The sequence below is a fragment of the Micromys minutus genome (genome assembly GCF_963924665.1).
Source record: "Micromys minutus genome assembly, chromosome: 5".
Taxonomy (NCBI): Eukaryota; Metazoa; Chordata; class Mammalia; order Rodentia; family Muridae; genus Micromys; species Micromys minutus.
In genome coordinates this window covers 58562118-58580133 of record NC_137974.1, presented here as the reverse complement: position 1 = coordinate 58580133, position 18016 = coordinate 58562118, and the positions used below count along the sequence as shown (strand labels likewise).

The following is an 18016-nucleotide window of genomic DNA, read 5'->3' as shown; positions in this document are numbered from 1 at the left end:
GAGCCTTCCATGCTACCTTCTGGTATGTTTCAGAAGGAGTACCTGGACTGACTCTGTTTTCCAGCCACAGGGACTTGGGAATACAGAGAGAAGGTGGTCACATGGGGCAGATCTCTGTTATTAAAGGAGGCTAAAGGCAGAAGAGCCAGGATGGCCTAGTTTGATGGAGTCAGGATCCTGGGCAGGGTGCTCAGAGGGGAAAACTTGGAGAGGCAAGATAGGTGCTGAAGGTTGGTCTTTGACAAGGAACAAAGGCAGTGTTAGGTAACGTGGGGAGCCTGGGGCACTTGAGTTCTTCCCTCAGCCAGAACCCAAGAGGGCTTTCCCAGGAACTATCTTACAAAATCATGGCGGCATCCCATGGCGGCATCGCTACTGATGTGGCTTTCTGTGGAAAGTAGGTGCTGTTGGTGTGTTCTGGCCTAAGTCTTACTCATTTCCAGTCTCCTCAATTTCTGTACCAGGCCCAGGCCTCAGGGGGAAGCTTCTAGAAAACACATCCCAGATGTGCTGAGGGAGACGAAGCCAAGAGAGCAACTCTTTTGAGAAACAATGCAATTTCTCCTTTGGATCAACAACTTGGTGTTACTTAGAGAAAATGACACCTCCCATCCTTGAACTGGGGGTCTTTGGACTTGGAGAATCTTTTCCTTTCCTTTTCCTTTCTTTTCTTTTTTCTTTTTTCTTTTTTCTTTTTTTTTCTTTTTTTTTTTTTTTTTTTTGGCTCTTTTCAGTTTATTGCATGAAGGAGTTACACTGGTCCAAGTTAAAAGTGGACCCCAAATGATTACATTATACAAGCTGTGAGGTTTTTAAACATGTGACAAGGGACCAAGGGACAGAAGGGAAATTCTACTCATTGCAAGGAAATCCTCACGTAAGCTTCAGAAAGCCACAAGCACGTAAAACCCACGAACCTTCAGCTGATTGTCCTTAGCTGGTCCAGTCTCTACCAGGAAGTGGAACGTGTCCTTGAGCTGGTCACCCTGTAGCTAAGTTACTTCTCCATATTCTGGATGCTCAATTACAGGACCATTGTAAGCAAATTTCTTCTTAAACGCCTTCACTAGTTCCTTTTTATTATAATCATCAGTGATCCCTTGGACAGTTATAAGGGATCACTATTTCTCCGTTGAATTCTTTTTTGCTTTTAATTATTTATTTTATGTATGTGAGTACACTGTAGCTGTCTTCAGACACACCAGAAGAGGGCATCAGATCTCATTACATATGGTTGTGAGTCAACATGTGGTTGCTGGGAATTGAACTCAGGACCTCTAGAAGAGTAGTCAGTGCTCTTAGCCGCTGAGCCATCTCTCCAGCCCTCTCTGTTGAATTCTTATATTGATATAATCCTCAGTGCCAGCAGGAAGCAGATCATCACCCTTATTTGCATCAGCAAAAGGGTGGAAAGAGCAGAGGTTCTAGATAGTGGACTTACGATACAATTTCTATTTCTCGGTAGAAACAGCCTGCGGAAGGCGACTGTGAGAGAGGGGGGTCAGGGGGGATGGAGTATCAGGAAGTGAGGGAGCTGGGGGGGGGCAGCTGAGTCCTCGGCAGCAGCTCAGTGACTGGGGCGGAGAATTCTTTTCTAAGCCTTGGGAGAAGGTTGCAGAAGAAGATAGGAAGCCAGAGGGAATAGTCTCTGTTTTTAAGGACTCCTGAGAGTCTCCTAATTTCAAGATCTATAGACTTAATCATGTCTGTGAAGTCCCCTTTGCCTGGTGACATGACACTCATAAGTTCCAGGCATTAGGGGGTGTGGACGAGGAGGGGATGTTATCTGGTTCACCACAGTGTTTATCCTATCAGCCTTGTCTTTGGCATGTTTTCTTTGCAAAGTCATACTAAGAACGTGTGCAGTACTGTCTGCTGGCAGCTCAGGATATTTCCCTCTTATAGTCTAAGCTCTTTTGCCCAGAAGGGACCAGAAGCCAGAGAACTAGAGTCTTCAGAATCCCCTGGGTGCCAAAGAGAGACACTGCCACAGGGTTTGGTGAATAGAAGAGAAACTTCAGCTGGAGTGTTGCTCAGCGTCTGAGGGCAGATGTGTGGGCTTTGGCAGATACAAGATTTAGGCTTTTGCTCTGCTTTGATCCTAGAGGCTCAGGTGTCTTGTGGTTTCAGCCACTTCCTGACTTCCTAAAACCTAACAGGAAAGCTGAGCCAGCCCTTCCCAGCGCTGTAAATATAGAATTCCCTGCATTTAGGCAGAAGGGAGTACCTGGAGTGGTCTCCCTGTTCTTGACTAATGTGGTGTCTTGTTGACGATCACAATTTATAACCTGCTTGTTTGTACTTAGTAAGAAAGCACAGACAAATCTGTCCAAGGGTCATTGAGTATTCAAATTCTGGTGATCACCTGATTGCAAAGAATTAGGCTGCTTTCTGGTTTTGATATTATGTCTACAAAGTCAAGAACCCTGCCTCCCCCATACACACACACACACACACACACACACACACACACACACCCCTGCTTGGCAGTGAAACTAAATGCACACTCAGTTGTATTTACTCAGAACACATTCTTGAAATGCGATGTTTTAGTTGAAAGACATTTACTCTTTGAAAGCACTCATGCCTCATTCCAGAGAAGTCTTCTGTGTTTTTTCTTATTTCAGCCTGCAGGACATGATTCTCCACTTTTTCTTCCAACTCTCTGGCTATGCCTTCTCCAGCTCAGTGCCTTCCTCCTCCTCCTCTTCTATCTTCTCCTGTCTCTCCCATCAGACCTAGGTGTAGAACCCAGCCTCATACAAGTGTTTTTATCCTGAGCCACATCCCCATTCTAACCTAAGCTTCTCTCTCTATTTCTACAGCAACAGTGCAAACGGTGAGTGAATCTAACTGCTTCTGTCTTCAGAATGCATCCACATTTGACTGCTCTCAAGGGTCACCATCAGCACCTGGTCAAGCCTGCAATCCTGTCTCAGCTGGATTCTGACAGTGGCTTGGAACCATCCCCGCTTTGCTCAGATTCTCCTTAGTAGCCAGGGATCTTGAACCACACAGCAGAATACCATGGGTTGCTCAGATAGAGACTCTCTTCTCCCTCTGGAAAAAAAGCCAACACCACATGGCTGTCTACGAAATCCTAATTACCCACCCCACGTTGCTCCTCACTCTACCCCTTGGTCTCTCATCTATCTTGTCCCTCGAACCTTCTTGTTTCATGGACATTCCAGGTGAGAGCCTGTGATGAACATCTGTACCAGCTGTCCCCTCTGTTTGGACAACTCACCCAGATGTCTACAAGTTGGGCTCTTCTGTCTTATCATATGTCCCTGAGCAGAGACTTCTCTGACCCTCTTGTCTAGGAACCTTCTGGTATCCATTTCTGGTTCACCCCATGGTGACCACCACAGTCTGTCTTCAGACAGAGTCTTTTTCCTGTTTTCTGGTTCGCTGATATGTGCATTGTGCAAATACTGGAGTGCAATGACCACTGGCGATCTGTGAACTGAATGTAGATATAAACTCGGGAAGTTTACTGAGCATGATGCAGGAGGCTTCATCCCCCCCCACCCCTTTTTCATATTTTAGACAAGATCTTACCCTATAGGTCTGGTTGGCCTAGAACTCGATGTGTAGATAGCTTTGAACTCACAAAGATCCTCCTGCCTCGGCTTCCCAAGTGCTAGGATTTAGAGGCGTTCCCTACCATGCTTGGCTTCCAATGTGAACTATTGTGTTTCCGTTGTGAAGCACATTACCCAACGTCACTTAACCTCAGGAGACTCTAGGCAGTGCATATGGTGGAATCGAAAAGCATCGATTCATTATTAACTCTGTTGTGCCTTTTCCCCCTGAGACAGGGTTTCTTTGTGTAGCTCCAGCTGTCCTGAAACTTCCTCTGTAGACCAGGCTGGCCTTGAACTCAGGGATCTGCCTGCCTCTGTCTCCCAAGTGCTGCACCACTACCCCCTGCCTCTATTTTTATTTATTTATTTTTTTGTGCTTTTTACTTTTTTAATACATGAAACGAGGGAAGTAATAGTAACTGTTCCATGGGCTTTTGTTAGAATTAAGTGAACTAATTCATGCAAATCATTGTGAAGCACCTGGCATGTATTAATCATTTAATAATTGCAAGCCAGTCTAATCTCTCTTTGTAGTAGAGGGATCTAAAGCTTGGAGAATTTAGGATTGTAACCGTAGGTTACGTAGCAAGAGTCAGGGTGAAGGTTGAACTCAGGACTCATGATTTACACAGCTGGTTCTGCTAAGTCAAACTCATACGATGACCTAAATAAGGTCGTGGGACTCTTTCCCAAGGCGAGAGAGCAGCGTAGCCTCTTGCTGTCTGTTTTGTCTGAGTCCTCCCAACATTCCAGCCGACTCATCTGATGATCTCTGAACATCACCAGGCCTGAGAGACTCACGGCCTCCCGTTTCCGTGTCTGGAGTGATGTGTACAGATAATCACACCCATTTGTCATGACATGGGATCAAGATGTCAGACAGAGCTGAGGTGTACTGGAACAGTTCCTGTAATTCTGTTGCTCACAAGGCAGAGGCAGGAGGATTGTTGAGAGTTTAAGACCAGCCTGTGCAACCCAGAGAGACCTGGGCATGGTGACGCACACCTTTAATACCAGTACTCAGGAGGCAAAGGATCTCTGGGAATGTGAGGCTAGTCTGGTCTAGACAATGAATTCTAGGCCAGCCAGGGGTATAAAATAACATTTTAAAAGACAGTTCAGATGCCCACAAAATGTCTATCTTCTTCACTTCGTTTACCAATACAGTTCATCATCCTGCCTTTTCTTCTTGCCCAGCATCCCCAGTGGCCTGGGCATCCTGTGGCTTCTGATCCTGATGACCTCTCTGGCCTGGCTCCCTGACGGGCCCTACAGCTCTCCCCATGATGCCTGTCCTTGCTGCTAGGCAGCCTTGACTTGAATTAAATGTGGGCCTCATCCTCCTTTGTAATGGGAGCCTGGAGGAAGGTTGGCTTTGGGGACGGGGGCTACATGTCTGCTGGTCTCAACAGGAACTGTGAGCATAGTGAGGAACAGGGCTCAAAGCAAGGAGCACGGCTCAGTTACCACTCCAAAAGCAGATCTTGGTTACTGTCCAGCTGTCAGGTCCTGAATCACCACAAGTGATACCGGAAGGCAAGCCTTGTCTCCAGGGTAATGGGGGTAATGTAAGGGGGCGCGTACCGCAGGCTGGGATTCTACGGCTCTAAGATTGTAATTGCTCCCTGTAATCCTCAGCTATCGAGGACAAATATTACCAGCATGCTTCCCAGGTTCCAGAGGTTCTGCGGGGCAGGGATGAGATAGCTTGCCGCAGGTGTTAGGGGGGGGGGGTCAGGGAAAGGGTGGGGTTTCCCTCAGAAAGCTGGAGCCAGTCTTGGGTGGAGCCCCTTGTCCTGGGGAACTGCAGCATCCAAGCGTCTTCCACTGTCTGGGAAATTGTGTACTAAGCAGCCATGCCAGAAACTTGCAAGTACAGAAGCGTGGCTGAGCATCAAAGGGAACAGAAATACCGAGGACCGGGCTCTCCGAGTGCACTTCATTTCAGGTAAATCAGGGGGTGCTGTTCCTATCTTGTTCTCTCCTGACTTTGGTCTTTATTTCTTCTCATCTTCTGAAAACCTTCCCCCCCGGTCCTCCCAAAACACCCACGCCTTTTCCAATAAAATAATGCAATGATTTTATTAACCCCCCCCCATACCGGTACTCATTGGTTTTGGGCTGCTGGATACAGGTGTGCATTGGATGGGTGAGGCTCCAGCCACAGAGACAGATGGTGCCCGGAGGGAGAGATTCAATTACCTGTTTCTTTCCCTAAGCAAATCCGCCTGGTAAGTGGGTTATAACTTGTTATTGAGAGGCCCTCCTCCTCACCCCCCGCCATGCTGCTTGAGATTCGGTTTGTTGATAGCTTATTAAGTTTGCCGGAGGTCAGTGATGGATGAATTAGTCCCTATTCAGAAGTCAGGGAAGGATTCAGGAGGCAGCAGAAGATTGGAGCTGTGGGTCAGTCAGGCCCTTGGGTGAGGGGTTCCCGGGGGAATGGAGGAGCTAGGGCTGGGGCTGCAGGAGAGGGGCCTTTAATATCATCATGGTGATGGGGAGCTATGGTAAGCCCCTGAACCAAAAGAGTAACAGGCGAAAATGGTTTTTGAGAAGACAAGCAAAAGGTATGGCCGTTAAATAGGGGAGCCGAATCTGGGTGTGACTGTCACTGTCACACTTAGGAGGCAGAGCATAGAGGACAGCAGATTTAAAGACAGCCTGGGCTCTGTAACAAGGTCCTGCCTCAAAAGCATCAAACTAGGTGGCACAAGCCTCCCTACCTGCTAAGGAGGATGGAAGCAGGCCTGGACTTTTCTGGGTACAGACAGGGGCAGGGGGAAGAGGCAGAGACCATGAGGCATGTGCTCAAGGATGCTGAGGCGAGGAGATGGCCTGTGTGGCTATGAATGGGCTGTGTCCCAAGTGTTCCCTTGGCATAGGAGGCAGTGGAGCTCAGAGAGGTTGGTGCCGTGCCTATACCTCCCAGCAGTGGTTGTGTGAGCAAGCCTGTCTGCTTCCCCTCACCATGGCTGTGCCAAGCTGTTCCAGAGGCTGCTTCCTGACTTCCCCAGCCCCTGGGGATTAGTGAGGAGGGGGAACTGGCAAGCCACTCAGAACAAGTTGCTCAACACAGAAATGCTCTTCCAGGCTGTTCTTCCCGGCCTCCTCCTGTCTATCTTCATATTTCGGGGCTCCATCCACCCAGGCCCGCGAGAGGGCTTATGGGTAGGGCTGCTGGGGTTTTTAGGTTGTCGTGAGGAAATGGTTGGTGGGGAATGAAGGGGTCCTTGGTGAATGGGGAAACATGCCCCTACAGGGAGCTGGAATCTCAGAGGACCAAGGACAACTGGGCACCAGCCAGCCCCTAATCCTTCCACATACACTCCCTTCCCTAAGGATTTGTTTCCTCAGAAAAATCTGTTTAATTTTTCCATCTCAGAGACGGTGAATGGCAGATTTGGGGTGGGGCGGGGTAGGAATTAAGGAAGGCTGTATAGCTGGCCATGGGAAAGATGCGGAGGTAAAAGAAAACTCAGCTTTTGACATGTCCTTCTCCGGAAGGAAGCCAGAAGCACAAGGCCTGGCAGCTACAGGCGAGCCGCATAATCCATAGGCGCTAGCTGGCCTCTGCTGCTTTATTTGGCTGTGTGTATGTTCTCAGAATAGGAGACCCCTCTAAGGACAGGAACTGTGTTGGTGACAGTAATTATTGTGGTGGGATGGACAGTGATGGGGGTGGTCACAGCAATGGCGGTCACAGTGGGTGTAATGACGGAAACATTGTGGTGTTGACAGGGGCGGTCATGGTCATGGAATCTCCTGAAACCATAATGGGATGGAGGAGGGATGGAGGTTGAGATGTGGGTTCTGTAGCTTGTCCATCCTCACCATGGAGTACCAAGTAGTCAGGAGGGTAGGGCCTATCTCTCCGATGTTCACTCGGAGGAGGACACTGATAAGAGCTGTTGGTGGCATTCAGGGCTCCGAGTCTCACGGAGGCAAGCTCGGACTCCTTCAGTTTCCTCTGCCTCTAAGGATTCCTCAGTCCCATTGTCTGTTCTGGGCTTTTTTCTTCTGCCCACAGACTTCCTGTAGTCATTCCTACAGACCCTACCCTGAATCATCAGCCAATTCGTTCCTTCAGAGTCCCACACATTCTAAAAACGAAGCCTAGGCCCCTGATGTCGCTTCCTGGTCTCCCACTTGCTTCCTCACCTCCTCAGCACCTCCGGGTCCCAGTGATGTCAAAGGCCTCTTCCAGTCAGCAGAGGCCCCACCCCATGTGCTTCACAGCCTCAGCCCCTTAGAAAGAAATGGCTTCCAGGGTCAAGCAAATCAGTCATATATATTTCTCCTCGAGAGACACTGTTTTTCATTTTAACCAGCCTTAGAACCCACTTTGGAGACTAGGCTGGTGTCGACCTCATGGAGATCTGCCTGCCTCTGCCTCCTGAGTATACCACCACTGCCCATTAACTTTGTAAACACTGATTATTGTACAAATTTGCATATGTGTAAGTGTGTGCGGTGGTGTAGAGGTCAGAGGATTGCCTGAGGGTGTTGGTTCTCTTTTTCTATCCCGTGGTTCCTGGGGATCAAATTCAGGTTTGATGGCAGGCACATGTACCTGCTGAGCCTCAAGCGAGGTTTTTTAAACGCCTTTTGCCAGGGCCTGCAGGATCGAGTGCCAACCAATCTGCTCTGGGATGGCCTGTCCCATCATCTCCAGACCTCTGCCTCTGAAGCTGTGATGCTGCTGTTAGGTGCTTTTCTCCTCCCCAGACACTTCATCCAAGTTCACCAGGTCTCCTGGTCCCTGCCTCTGGCTTCGGACTGTTCCCTACAAGACTCTATCCAGCACCTTGAGTGAAGGTGGTCTTACCTTCTCAGACACACTGGCCGGCTCTCCTGCCCAGCACCTTGCTTGAGCTTCTCCTTCTTCCCACCACCCGTTCATGAACCTCCTGGTTCAAGCTTCCCTTGCAATGCACACGGAATCTAATTTTATTTTAAAAACACGGAGCCTGCCCATCCTTTAACTATGCTCATTTAAAATTATTATCCTGATGGATCCTGTTTGGTATGAAAGGCAATAAGTTATACAAATCTTGGGCTCTCTTCTTTTCTTTTCTAAAAACTCAGAAAAATAAACTGCTCTGATGACCCGTAGCACATTCATATGCACAAGCTGTTTTTTTTTTTTTTTTTTGGTGGGGGGATAGTGGTGGGTAGGACAAGGATCTTACTAAGGCCTGGCTAGCCTGGAAGTTACTGCAATCCCCCAGCCTCTGCCTTCCAAGTACAGGGTTTACAGGTGTATCACCACATCCAACTTAAGCTGTAGGGTGTCTGTCTGTGTGTGTCAGGGTGGGTGCACATGTGTGTGCATATGTGCATGCATGTGTGCCTGCCTGTGTGTGTTGGTGTGTGTGCACTCGTGCTCATGTGTGTGTTTGTGCCTGTGTGTGTCTATATGTGTGTGTGTGAACAGTAAAACCTATTTTAAAACTAAGTCGTTATTTATTTTTGCATGCTGGGAATGCCCCAGAACCTTATACACATGAGGTGAACCCTCTGCTACTGAGCTACTACACTCTCAGCCCTTCTTAGAAGGTAGACGGTAGGCCAGCACTGCTGCAGCTGGGGAGCTCAGTGGTTTAGAGCCCTGGCTGCTTCTCTGGAGGACCGGGGTCCAGCTCCAAAGGACTCATGCCATCTATCAGTGGCCCACTTGTACCTCCAGCTCCAGGGGATACAATACCTACACCCTCCGTGGCTGCTGATGCCTTTGCAAATTCTCTCTAGAAAAAGGTCTCTGTGGAACTCAGCATTTGTTCTCTCAAGTGTGCGTGCAGGCGCACATACGCACACACACACACACAAAGACACATATGCATGCACACACATACACACACACACACACACACACACACACAGGACAATATACAAATTATGTAAGTAAAATAAATGAAATAAAAATAAACCTTAAGGGCTTTTCTTAGGCAAAGCACCATGCATCGGAAACACTCCCAACTTCACTCCAATAATGATCAGTCTTGTTTCTCTGCCTCCCAGCTAACCTCTTGTTCCTCCTCAACTAGATAATTTTTACACATTCTATATATCGCATCAGCTTATTCACAAGTACTTAACACGTTTCTTTTCAAAAGTTATTTGTTAAAAGAACTATAATACATTTGAACGCATTAACAACCAAACATTTCCCCTCCTTCCCTCCCTCTTCCCTCCCTCCCTCTTCCCTCCCTCCCCTCCCCCAATTATAAGACAAAATGTCAGTATGTAGCCCAGGCTTGCCTGAGACTCACTGTTCGGTCCAGGCTTAACTCAAGTTCATGACTCTCCTCTGTCTTTGCCTCTGTAAGGCAAGGATTTCAGGTGTGTGTTACTTACTATTCCAAATGAAATTAATAAGTCCTTAATACAAATTTAAATTTTATGTATACGTTTTGTCTGCATGCATGTACATGTTCCATATATGTGCCTTATGGCCAAAGAGGTCAGAAGAGGGCACTGAATCTATTGGAACTGGGGTTACAGATGCTTGTGGGTCACTATATGCCGCTGGGAACCAAACCTAGGCTCTGTGGGAGCAGCTGGAGCTCTTAACCACTGAGCAATCCTTCCTGCCCCTTCATCTGTTTACATTTTAACACACAAAATAATGAGTTTCATCATGGTTTCTATACATATATTATTGCATTTGGCTCATATTCAACTCCCTGTGTCAGAAGATTTCAACAAACACTTTGTAACTGCAACAGTAACAATTACAACAAAACACAAAGAAACAAAATAGGAACAAACACAAAACATAAAACCCAACAGAGAAAGCAGACAAGATGATGCAAATCCAACACATAAACAAACACGGAGGAAAAAACTACTTCAGGGGTTCTGGGTGTGAGTTTATTAGACACATATTTAATTAAAAAACACTATTTCTGAAACATAGAAATAAGAGACATGACGGAGAATTTTGGCCCAGAATTGAAACTTTTTTTTTTTAAGTAGAAATTTTAGATCTAAAAATTATACCTGAAAACAATGATTTAAAGGTTAGATTTAAGGACATATTAGACATGGTCGAAGAAAGAAGTAATGAGTCAGAATCATATGTATAAAGGGGTGTATAGAAGAATCACACACACACACACACACACACACACACACACACTGTGAGTACAGCCAAAGGTGAAGTCAGACACAAGGAGACCTTAAAAATAATCAGAGAGAAGCTAGAGAGATGGTTCAGTGGTTCGGAGCCCTTGATGCTCTTGAAGAGGACCCGGATTCAGTGTCTACATAGTGGCTAAAAAAGCATCTGTAACCACAATCGCAGGGGATCTGTTGCTGCCTTCTGACCTCCAGGCATGTATGTGGAGCACAAACAGGCATGTAGATGAAACACTCACAAACATAGAGTTACATGTGGTTTGAAAAGACTTGGCTCCCTGTTGCTTCATGTGTCGGAATATGCTTGGCCCACAGAAAATGGCACTATTAGGCCTTGTTGAAGGAAGTTTGTCACTGTGGTGGTGGGCTTTGAGGTCTCCTATGCTTACACTCCGCCCCGTGTGGAATTCAAGTCTTTTCCTGGCTGCCTGCAGAAGACAGTCTCCTTCTGGCTGCCTTAGGATCAAGACGTAGAACTCTCAGCTCCTTCTCCAGCACCCTATCTGCCTGTAGGCAGCCACACTGGCCACCATGATGATAACAAACCGAACCGATTAAACTGTAAGCCAGGCCCAATGATATGTTGTCCTTATAAGAGTTACTTTGGTCATGGTGTCTCTTCGCAGCAACAGAAACCCGAACTAAGACATAATATACATTAAATCTTTTTGTAAAAGTGAGAGATGTGTACTGATTGACTTAAAAGGAGCGACCATAGATACATCTCTTCACGGAAGGGTAGAATCTGGAGGAGGCTGGAATTCTTTGGAGTGCTTTGTAAAAATAGAAAAAAAAATCCAACACATCTCATGGGTGTGTGAGGATTCTCCCCACCAACAATTTGTCCTCCATCAGACACCAGCTGGGTGCCTCACAATTTTACTCTGTCTGACACCAGAGGTGTCAGAACTCCAAGTTAAAGGTTCAGACCCATAAGGTTGGCTGGTACCCATTTCAAAGACCAGGATCAGGTCATTCTTTGGGCGCAGGTCACTTGCCAGAGAGGTACAGACCTCAAGGTGACACGCCTCATTGTGATTTAAGACAAAGCTATTTAGGAGGGTATAAAAGAATATCCCACAAAAGAATGAGGCAGGCAACTGGGAGGGGGTGCAGGCCCTTAATCTCAGCACTTGAGGCAGGTAGATCTCTGTGAGTTCAAAGCCAGCCTCTTCTACAGAGACACCCTGTCTTGGGGGGAAATGCCTAGGGCAGGATCTGTTCAGAGACAGAGTTTCTATGCTTTCTCTGAACACATCATCCCCTGAACACCTCCATAGGTTCAGCAATCTGTGCAGCTCTGGCTGGCCTGTAGCTCCCTGAGTACACCAGGCTTGAACTCACAGAGATCTGCCAGCCTCTGCATTTGGAGTGCAGTGATTAAAGGCATGCACTATTATGCCTGCTTTTGAAAAAAAAAGTGTATGTATGTATGCATGCTTGTATGTATGTGTATTTGTGTGGTGAGTTTGTGTGGGTATGTATGTGTGAGTTGAGTACAAGGACCTAAGAAGGCCAAAGAGGACAGTGGACTCCCTGGAGGTGAAGTTACAGGTGGTTGTAACCATCCGGTGTGGGTGCTGGGAACTAAACTCAAGGCCTCTTAACCTCTGAGCCATTTCTCTAACTGTGCTCAGCAAACTGCAGGCCCTCCTAACCCAGTTGTTTATATTTTTACAGAAGTTCATGCATGAGAGATTATCCCGCTGGCTATAAGTGAGCAACTCAGCATTGAATCTTACTTGCCTCCCTGGAAATGGAAACCAGCTATATGTGTGTTGTGACTCAGAATGCCACAGTGACTGGGAGGAAATAATGCTGTCTATTCAATCTTTAGAAAAGGTAGTCAGAGGTGAAGGAAAATAAGTGTGCTCTCAGACAAACAGAATCGCAGAGAAGCTGGGCGTGGTAGCACCCTCCTGCCCTGAGAATATAGTCCCGGCTCCTGGAGAGGCTGACAGGAGGGTCACTAGAGCACAGAGCATTTGTAACCAGTCTGGGGAACGGAGTGAGACTCTGCCTTGGTTTTAAAAAATATTTAAAACATTTTAAGTTGGATATAATTACCAAAGATCCACATGAATAGATCGTCTTAGTAGGGAGACCCTAACTTAAGAGCGATTGAAAACGGCAGCATCCGTACTATAGGATGTTGACTATATATAATGTGTGTGTGTGTGTGTGTGTGTGTGTGTGTGTGTGTGTGTGTGTGTATACATACATATAGTATATATGGTAATGATAGCATGCAGGGGGTAAGATTTTGAAGCCCTTACATGGATTTTGGAAAAAAAAGAATAAAAAGTCAATCAATGTTAAAAATTTTTTGCAAACTCATGCTGCAATTGCTGGGAAGATTCTAAATTTTTCTTTTTTTCTCCAAAATGTATAAATGTTATTATAAGAACATTTGTGAATAAATAAAATTACCACACACCAAAACTAACCAGACCCAAAGTCTATACAACTCAATAAACTAAAAATGATGAGTGACTTTAAATTTAATAAAGAACACGATTAAATAAAAATAATTCCAACAGATAGTAAAGGAGGAAGAGACAGAGGAAAAGAAGTAACACATGTCAAAAGTAGTTAGCAGGAGGCTAGGTTTAAATCTAAATATAAAAGTATCATACGTAAAATGGTAAAACATTTTCCCACTAAAAGGCAAAGAGTTTTAGAGTTCCAGACCTCAAACTTTTCTTGTATTTATTTTTCATTCTCTCTGTATATTTGTGTGTGTGCGTGTGTGTATGTGTGTGTGTGTATGCGTATGTGCGTGTGTGTGTATGTGTGTGTGTATGTGTGTGTGTGTGCTCACACATGCCTCAGAGAACTGAAGCAGGACAATGTTCAGTAGTTGGTTCTCTCCTTCTACCCTACAGATCCTGGAGACTAAACTCTGGTTGTCTGACTTGGCAGCAGATTCCTTACTCACTGAGCCATCTTGCTGGCTCTTGTGTGTACTGTGTATAAGAACCAAATTGCAAGTATATGTTGCTAATAGAGACATACCTGAAGCACAGAGATATGAACTGTAACCAACTAAAGTAAAAAGCTAATGCAGTTACATTACAGTCAGACTAAATGGGTCTTAAAATAAAATGTATTAGTAGGCTGGAGTGAGTCAGTACACAGACACAGGGTTCCCTCATCTTCCCATTACTCAGAGCTGGTTTCTGCACTGTCTCCTGGAGTCCAACCAGGTTGGGATTACTGATAACTGACCTGACAAACATCCTTCCCTGCCTGACTGTTGGCTGCTCCACTGGGAATCCTTCAGGCTCGTTTCTAAATAAACTCTCCTCTGGGGCTGCAGAGGTGTCTCTGCAGTTAAGAGTGCTTGATGCTCTTCTGTTCCCAGCACCCACATTGGGCAGCTCACAACTACCTGTAACTCCACTGCCCAGGGTTCTAACGCCCTCTTCTGGTATCCATGGGAAAAGGCACTCATGTGTACATACCCACATACATATGATCCAAATATACGCATACACACATAACGAAAATACAATTTATATATATATATAAAACACATAGAATATATTCAAATTCTTTATGTCTGTCTCCAGGAGAACTCAAATCAAGACAACAGTCCTTTGCTTTAGTGTAAGGACATCTCCCATTTATGCCATGTTGATTGGCACTCTCTCGACCTTGTTACCATCCACCCTGAGTGTTCTTCTGAACTGTTCTAAGTGGTTTCCCACCCGGGGAAACCTCCCTCCGCTTCCAGATACTGATGAAATATGAAGTCTTTACCTTCCTCTTTCTGTATCTTCAGTGGCTTTTATTCATTTGTTTGTTTTTATTTCATGTGCATTGGTACTTTGCCTGCGTCTGTGTCTGTGTGATGAAAGATTTCCCTGGAACAGGAGTTATGGTCAACAGGTGTGAGCTGCCATGTGGGTACTGGGAATTGAACCCAGGTCCTCTGAAAGAGCAGCCAGTGCTCTTGATTGCTGAGCCGTCTCTCCAGCAGTTCTTAGTGTCTGAAGAAGAAGATTCCATTGCTCAGTTTGCATGTACAGTCCTATGAGGTCTAGCTCCATCCTCATCTCTTTTTCTTAGATGTGCTTCTCTCTCAGCCACCCGCTTTCTTGGACACCAGTCCTTACCCATGATGGCCTCTTCCTCACTCCCAGGAGTCACACATCCCTCTGGGGTCCCACTCAAATAACCTCTGTATGAAGCCTTCTTCATGTTACATGCTCTGTCTCTCCCACGAGAACTGTGGGTAGAGTTTGAAAATGGATGTATGTCATTTTGAATACTTAAGAACTTGAACACCTGACAGCCCCCTGACAGGATGACTGTAAGACAGAGGTGCTGGGTGACCTGGCCCGGTGTCTTACTCTGTGCTGGCTCTTAGCCTCTGTGACTTCACGGTATGTATTTTGGACTAGAATTCAAGGAGGCAAGGAGTGCTATTCTTTATTGTGCCAACTTCCTTGTAGTCTAGGATGCTTGTAGCATCCCTGGCCCATGGTACCCTAGGCCAGAGCTCATCTCATCCAACTGTTAGAAATGTATCCAAACGACTCTAGGGGTCTTCTCACATAGACAGGGTGGTCCATTAGGTAGGGTCTTCCAGTTTAGAAGTTCTTAGACGTCTTCCATCAATACATAGGGGCCATTGGTGGTTCAGAAACATATGGGGACCAGAGCACAGGACCAATGGTGGGGGAAAAAGCTGAAACCGAGCTGGAGATAGTACCCAAGGGACTTCCCAATATCTGAGGAGAGAAAGCCTTCCAACATTCAGAGTAATGTAAGTTCCTAGGGGGCTCTGTTGGCTTTTCCATTTTAGATACTTGCTCTCCTCCATGGTCAGAATCCAGAGTCTGCAGCGTCTTGCTATGTGAGGAGGGAGTTCACCACAGCAGAACTCTTGGAGGATGAGGGAGGTGGGGGCTCTGGATTTCTGCTAGCTCTAGGACTGAATCAACAGCTAGAAAAGATAGTCTTTTTTCACAGAAGGTTTGGTGGGGTGGGGTGGGGACAGGTGTGACTTTGGGGAGCAGAACGGGGCTCCAGACTGGCCAGCAGACTGTGGTGGTTACTGGAAACATAATGGTTGGGGCTGCACTCCATTCCTCTGCTTATCCAGGCTGCATGGTGGGGTGAAGCACAAGAAAGGCAACCCTGTCACAGAGAGTGGCTGAGTGACAAGAAGTAATGAGCTGACTGCGGAACAGCCTGAGGTAGAGTAGGGCTGTGGCTCTCAGGAGTCCCAAATGTTGCCCAATATTCAGAGCCCTGGATGAGTTTGCAGGAGATTCTGGGAACAGTTTCATCTATTAATTCACCACGTCATCAACTTGACAAATTTCTCTGGGGTTGCAACAAGACCACCTCCATGATGTACGTGTTCTGGGACCATGACTTATCTGACCTGTGGGGCCAGAGCTTTGGTGACCAGTAAAGGAGGGGCCTGGAACAGGAGGGATTTGTCAGTTTTATGCAGCAGGCTCTGGGGGAGGCAGCTGAGAGTAACAACTGACTTCCAGCAGATGATGGGGAGGAATAAAAGAAGGAGGAGAAAAGAAAGAAACATGCCAGGCATCCTGTCACCTGGTCTAATGCATCCCTGAACCACACCCAAAGCCTGTGATTGCCCCGTTTTGTTGAAGAACAAACTGAGGCCACCTTCACTCTTTCCCTAGGCTTCCCAGTTTGATTCTGGAGAGTCTCCAGCTGTTCTCCTTGTGTTGTATGTGACTCTTGGGCCTCAAGCAGTGGCTGACCAAGTGGAAGACCGAGTCTATGTGCTCTGAGGTCCTTCTGACCACAGAAGCATCATGTTAGCTGTTCAGAAGTCTGGGTCTGTGGCCTGCTTCTGGAAATCTGTTCACCTGTGCGCAAACCGATAAAACTAATTCTGGAACTTTCACACCAAGGAGCAAGTCTGGCAAAACCAGCAAACACATAAGAATGTTAGTGAACTTTTTGTGTGCATTTTTTTGTGGGGAGGGAATGCTTCTTTTAAGACAGGGTCTTCTACGCAACCAGCCACAAGTTTACTATGTGGTGGCTTCAGTCTCAAAACCCTCTTTTCTCAGACTTTCCATAGCTGAGGCTGCAGTATATTTTGCCATTTCCAGCTAGCTAATAGGATTTTTGTTTTGTTTTGGAGATGGGGGTCTCACTGTGCAATCTGATCTGGAACTTAGTTTGCACACCAGGCTGGACTGGAGCTCAACAGAGATCTGCCTGCCTCTGCCTCTTTAGTTTGGGGATTAAACACTTGTGTGATAATAGTTGTGAATTCACAATATTTCAGATCTACGAACTCACGCAAATTCTCAAACCAACAGGTACTGGCTCTGGAGGCACCAGGAGTGTGCGGCAAGGAGCTGCCTGGAGCAGACCGTACCCTTAAGTTTAGGATAGTCGGATGTGAGTTGCTGAAGCCTTCGATCAATTTCCCATCATATCACTGGTTTGCTGTGCGACCTGAAACCTTCCACTGTCTCTGGCTCCCCACGTTGAACGAAAGGAACAGGCAGGTTGAACTGGATGGTCGCTAGCTCAGTTGCAACATTGACATTTCAAGAGGCTTCGCCAGGCTAAAATAAGATGCAAGAGCCACCGCTGCGGTTGGGAAAGGGCAGCCTGGGACATGTGTGCTTGTGGACGCCAGGAGGCTGTTCGTGGTGAGGGGGCATAGAGAGCTAATTGCAAGTTCATGAGCTCAGCTGGGGGCCACTTTCTCCCTGCAGCACCCACAGCTGGCTGTGAGTCAACAGCGGGTCACTGGCCACAGCAAGGCAGCTGGTGACAAGTCCTGAACATGGTCAGAAAACAAGACCTACCAGATGCCAGTTTTAGGGGTTCCGGGGGCTGCATGCTCTTTTCTACACTCAACTCATGTTCATAGACTACCTGCAATGGGAAACTGAGGCTGGGGGGGGGGTCAGGAGGCTCACCAGCAAGAGTCAGAAGTAGAACTTGTATCTTGGACTTTGATTTTGCCGGTGGGCTCAGGGTCAGGACCCCTGACTCGTTCCTGATGGTGACACTGTGGGGCTCCCACCTCTAATCACAGTAGAATGAGTTATTGCCAAGTAAGGACAGGTATTAATTCTACCCTACACCCCAAGGGAAAGGGGGTGCTTAAAGCAGGGCAGACTAGCGTCAAGGAGTCACTCCTGAGGAAGTTCAACAATGTGGGCTGCAGGATGTGAGCGCGTTGGGAAGTCAGGGGAGGGGGCGGTGGGAGGTGTGGGAGTCAGGGCTGAAGTCTTTCCAAGACAGCTCTTGCCAGCTGAGCGCGTCACATAGCATGA

General features: G+C 46.8%; 1 pseudogene across 1 annotated transcript in view; it reads right to left on the bottom strand.

Moving 5' to 3' along the window:
- Positions 1 to 884: 884 nt before the first annotated feature.
- The window catches only part of LOC308421156 (eukaryotic translation initiation factor 1-like), a 31057-nt pseudogene continuing 13925 nt past the window's right edge, over positions 885 to 18016 (bottom strand). The window contains exons 2-3 of the transcript in view: positions 1312 to 1424; positions 885 to 1121 (exon numbers count right to left, since the gene is read on the bottom strand). The product of the transcript in view is annotated as a eukaryotic translation initiation factor 1-like (transcript). The remainder of the gene's footprint in view (positions 1122 to 1311; positions 1425 to 18016) is intronic.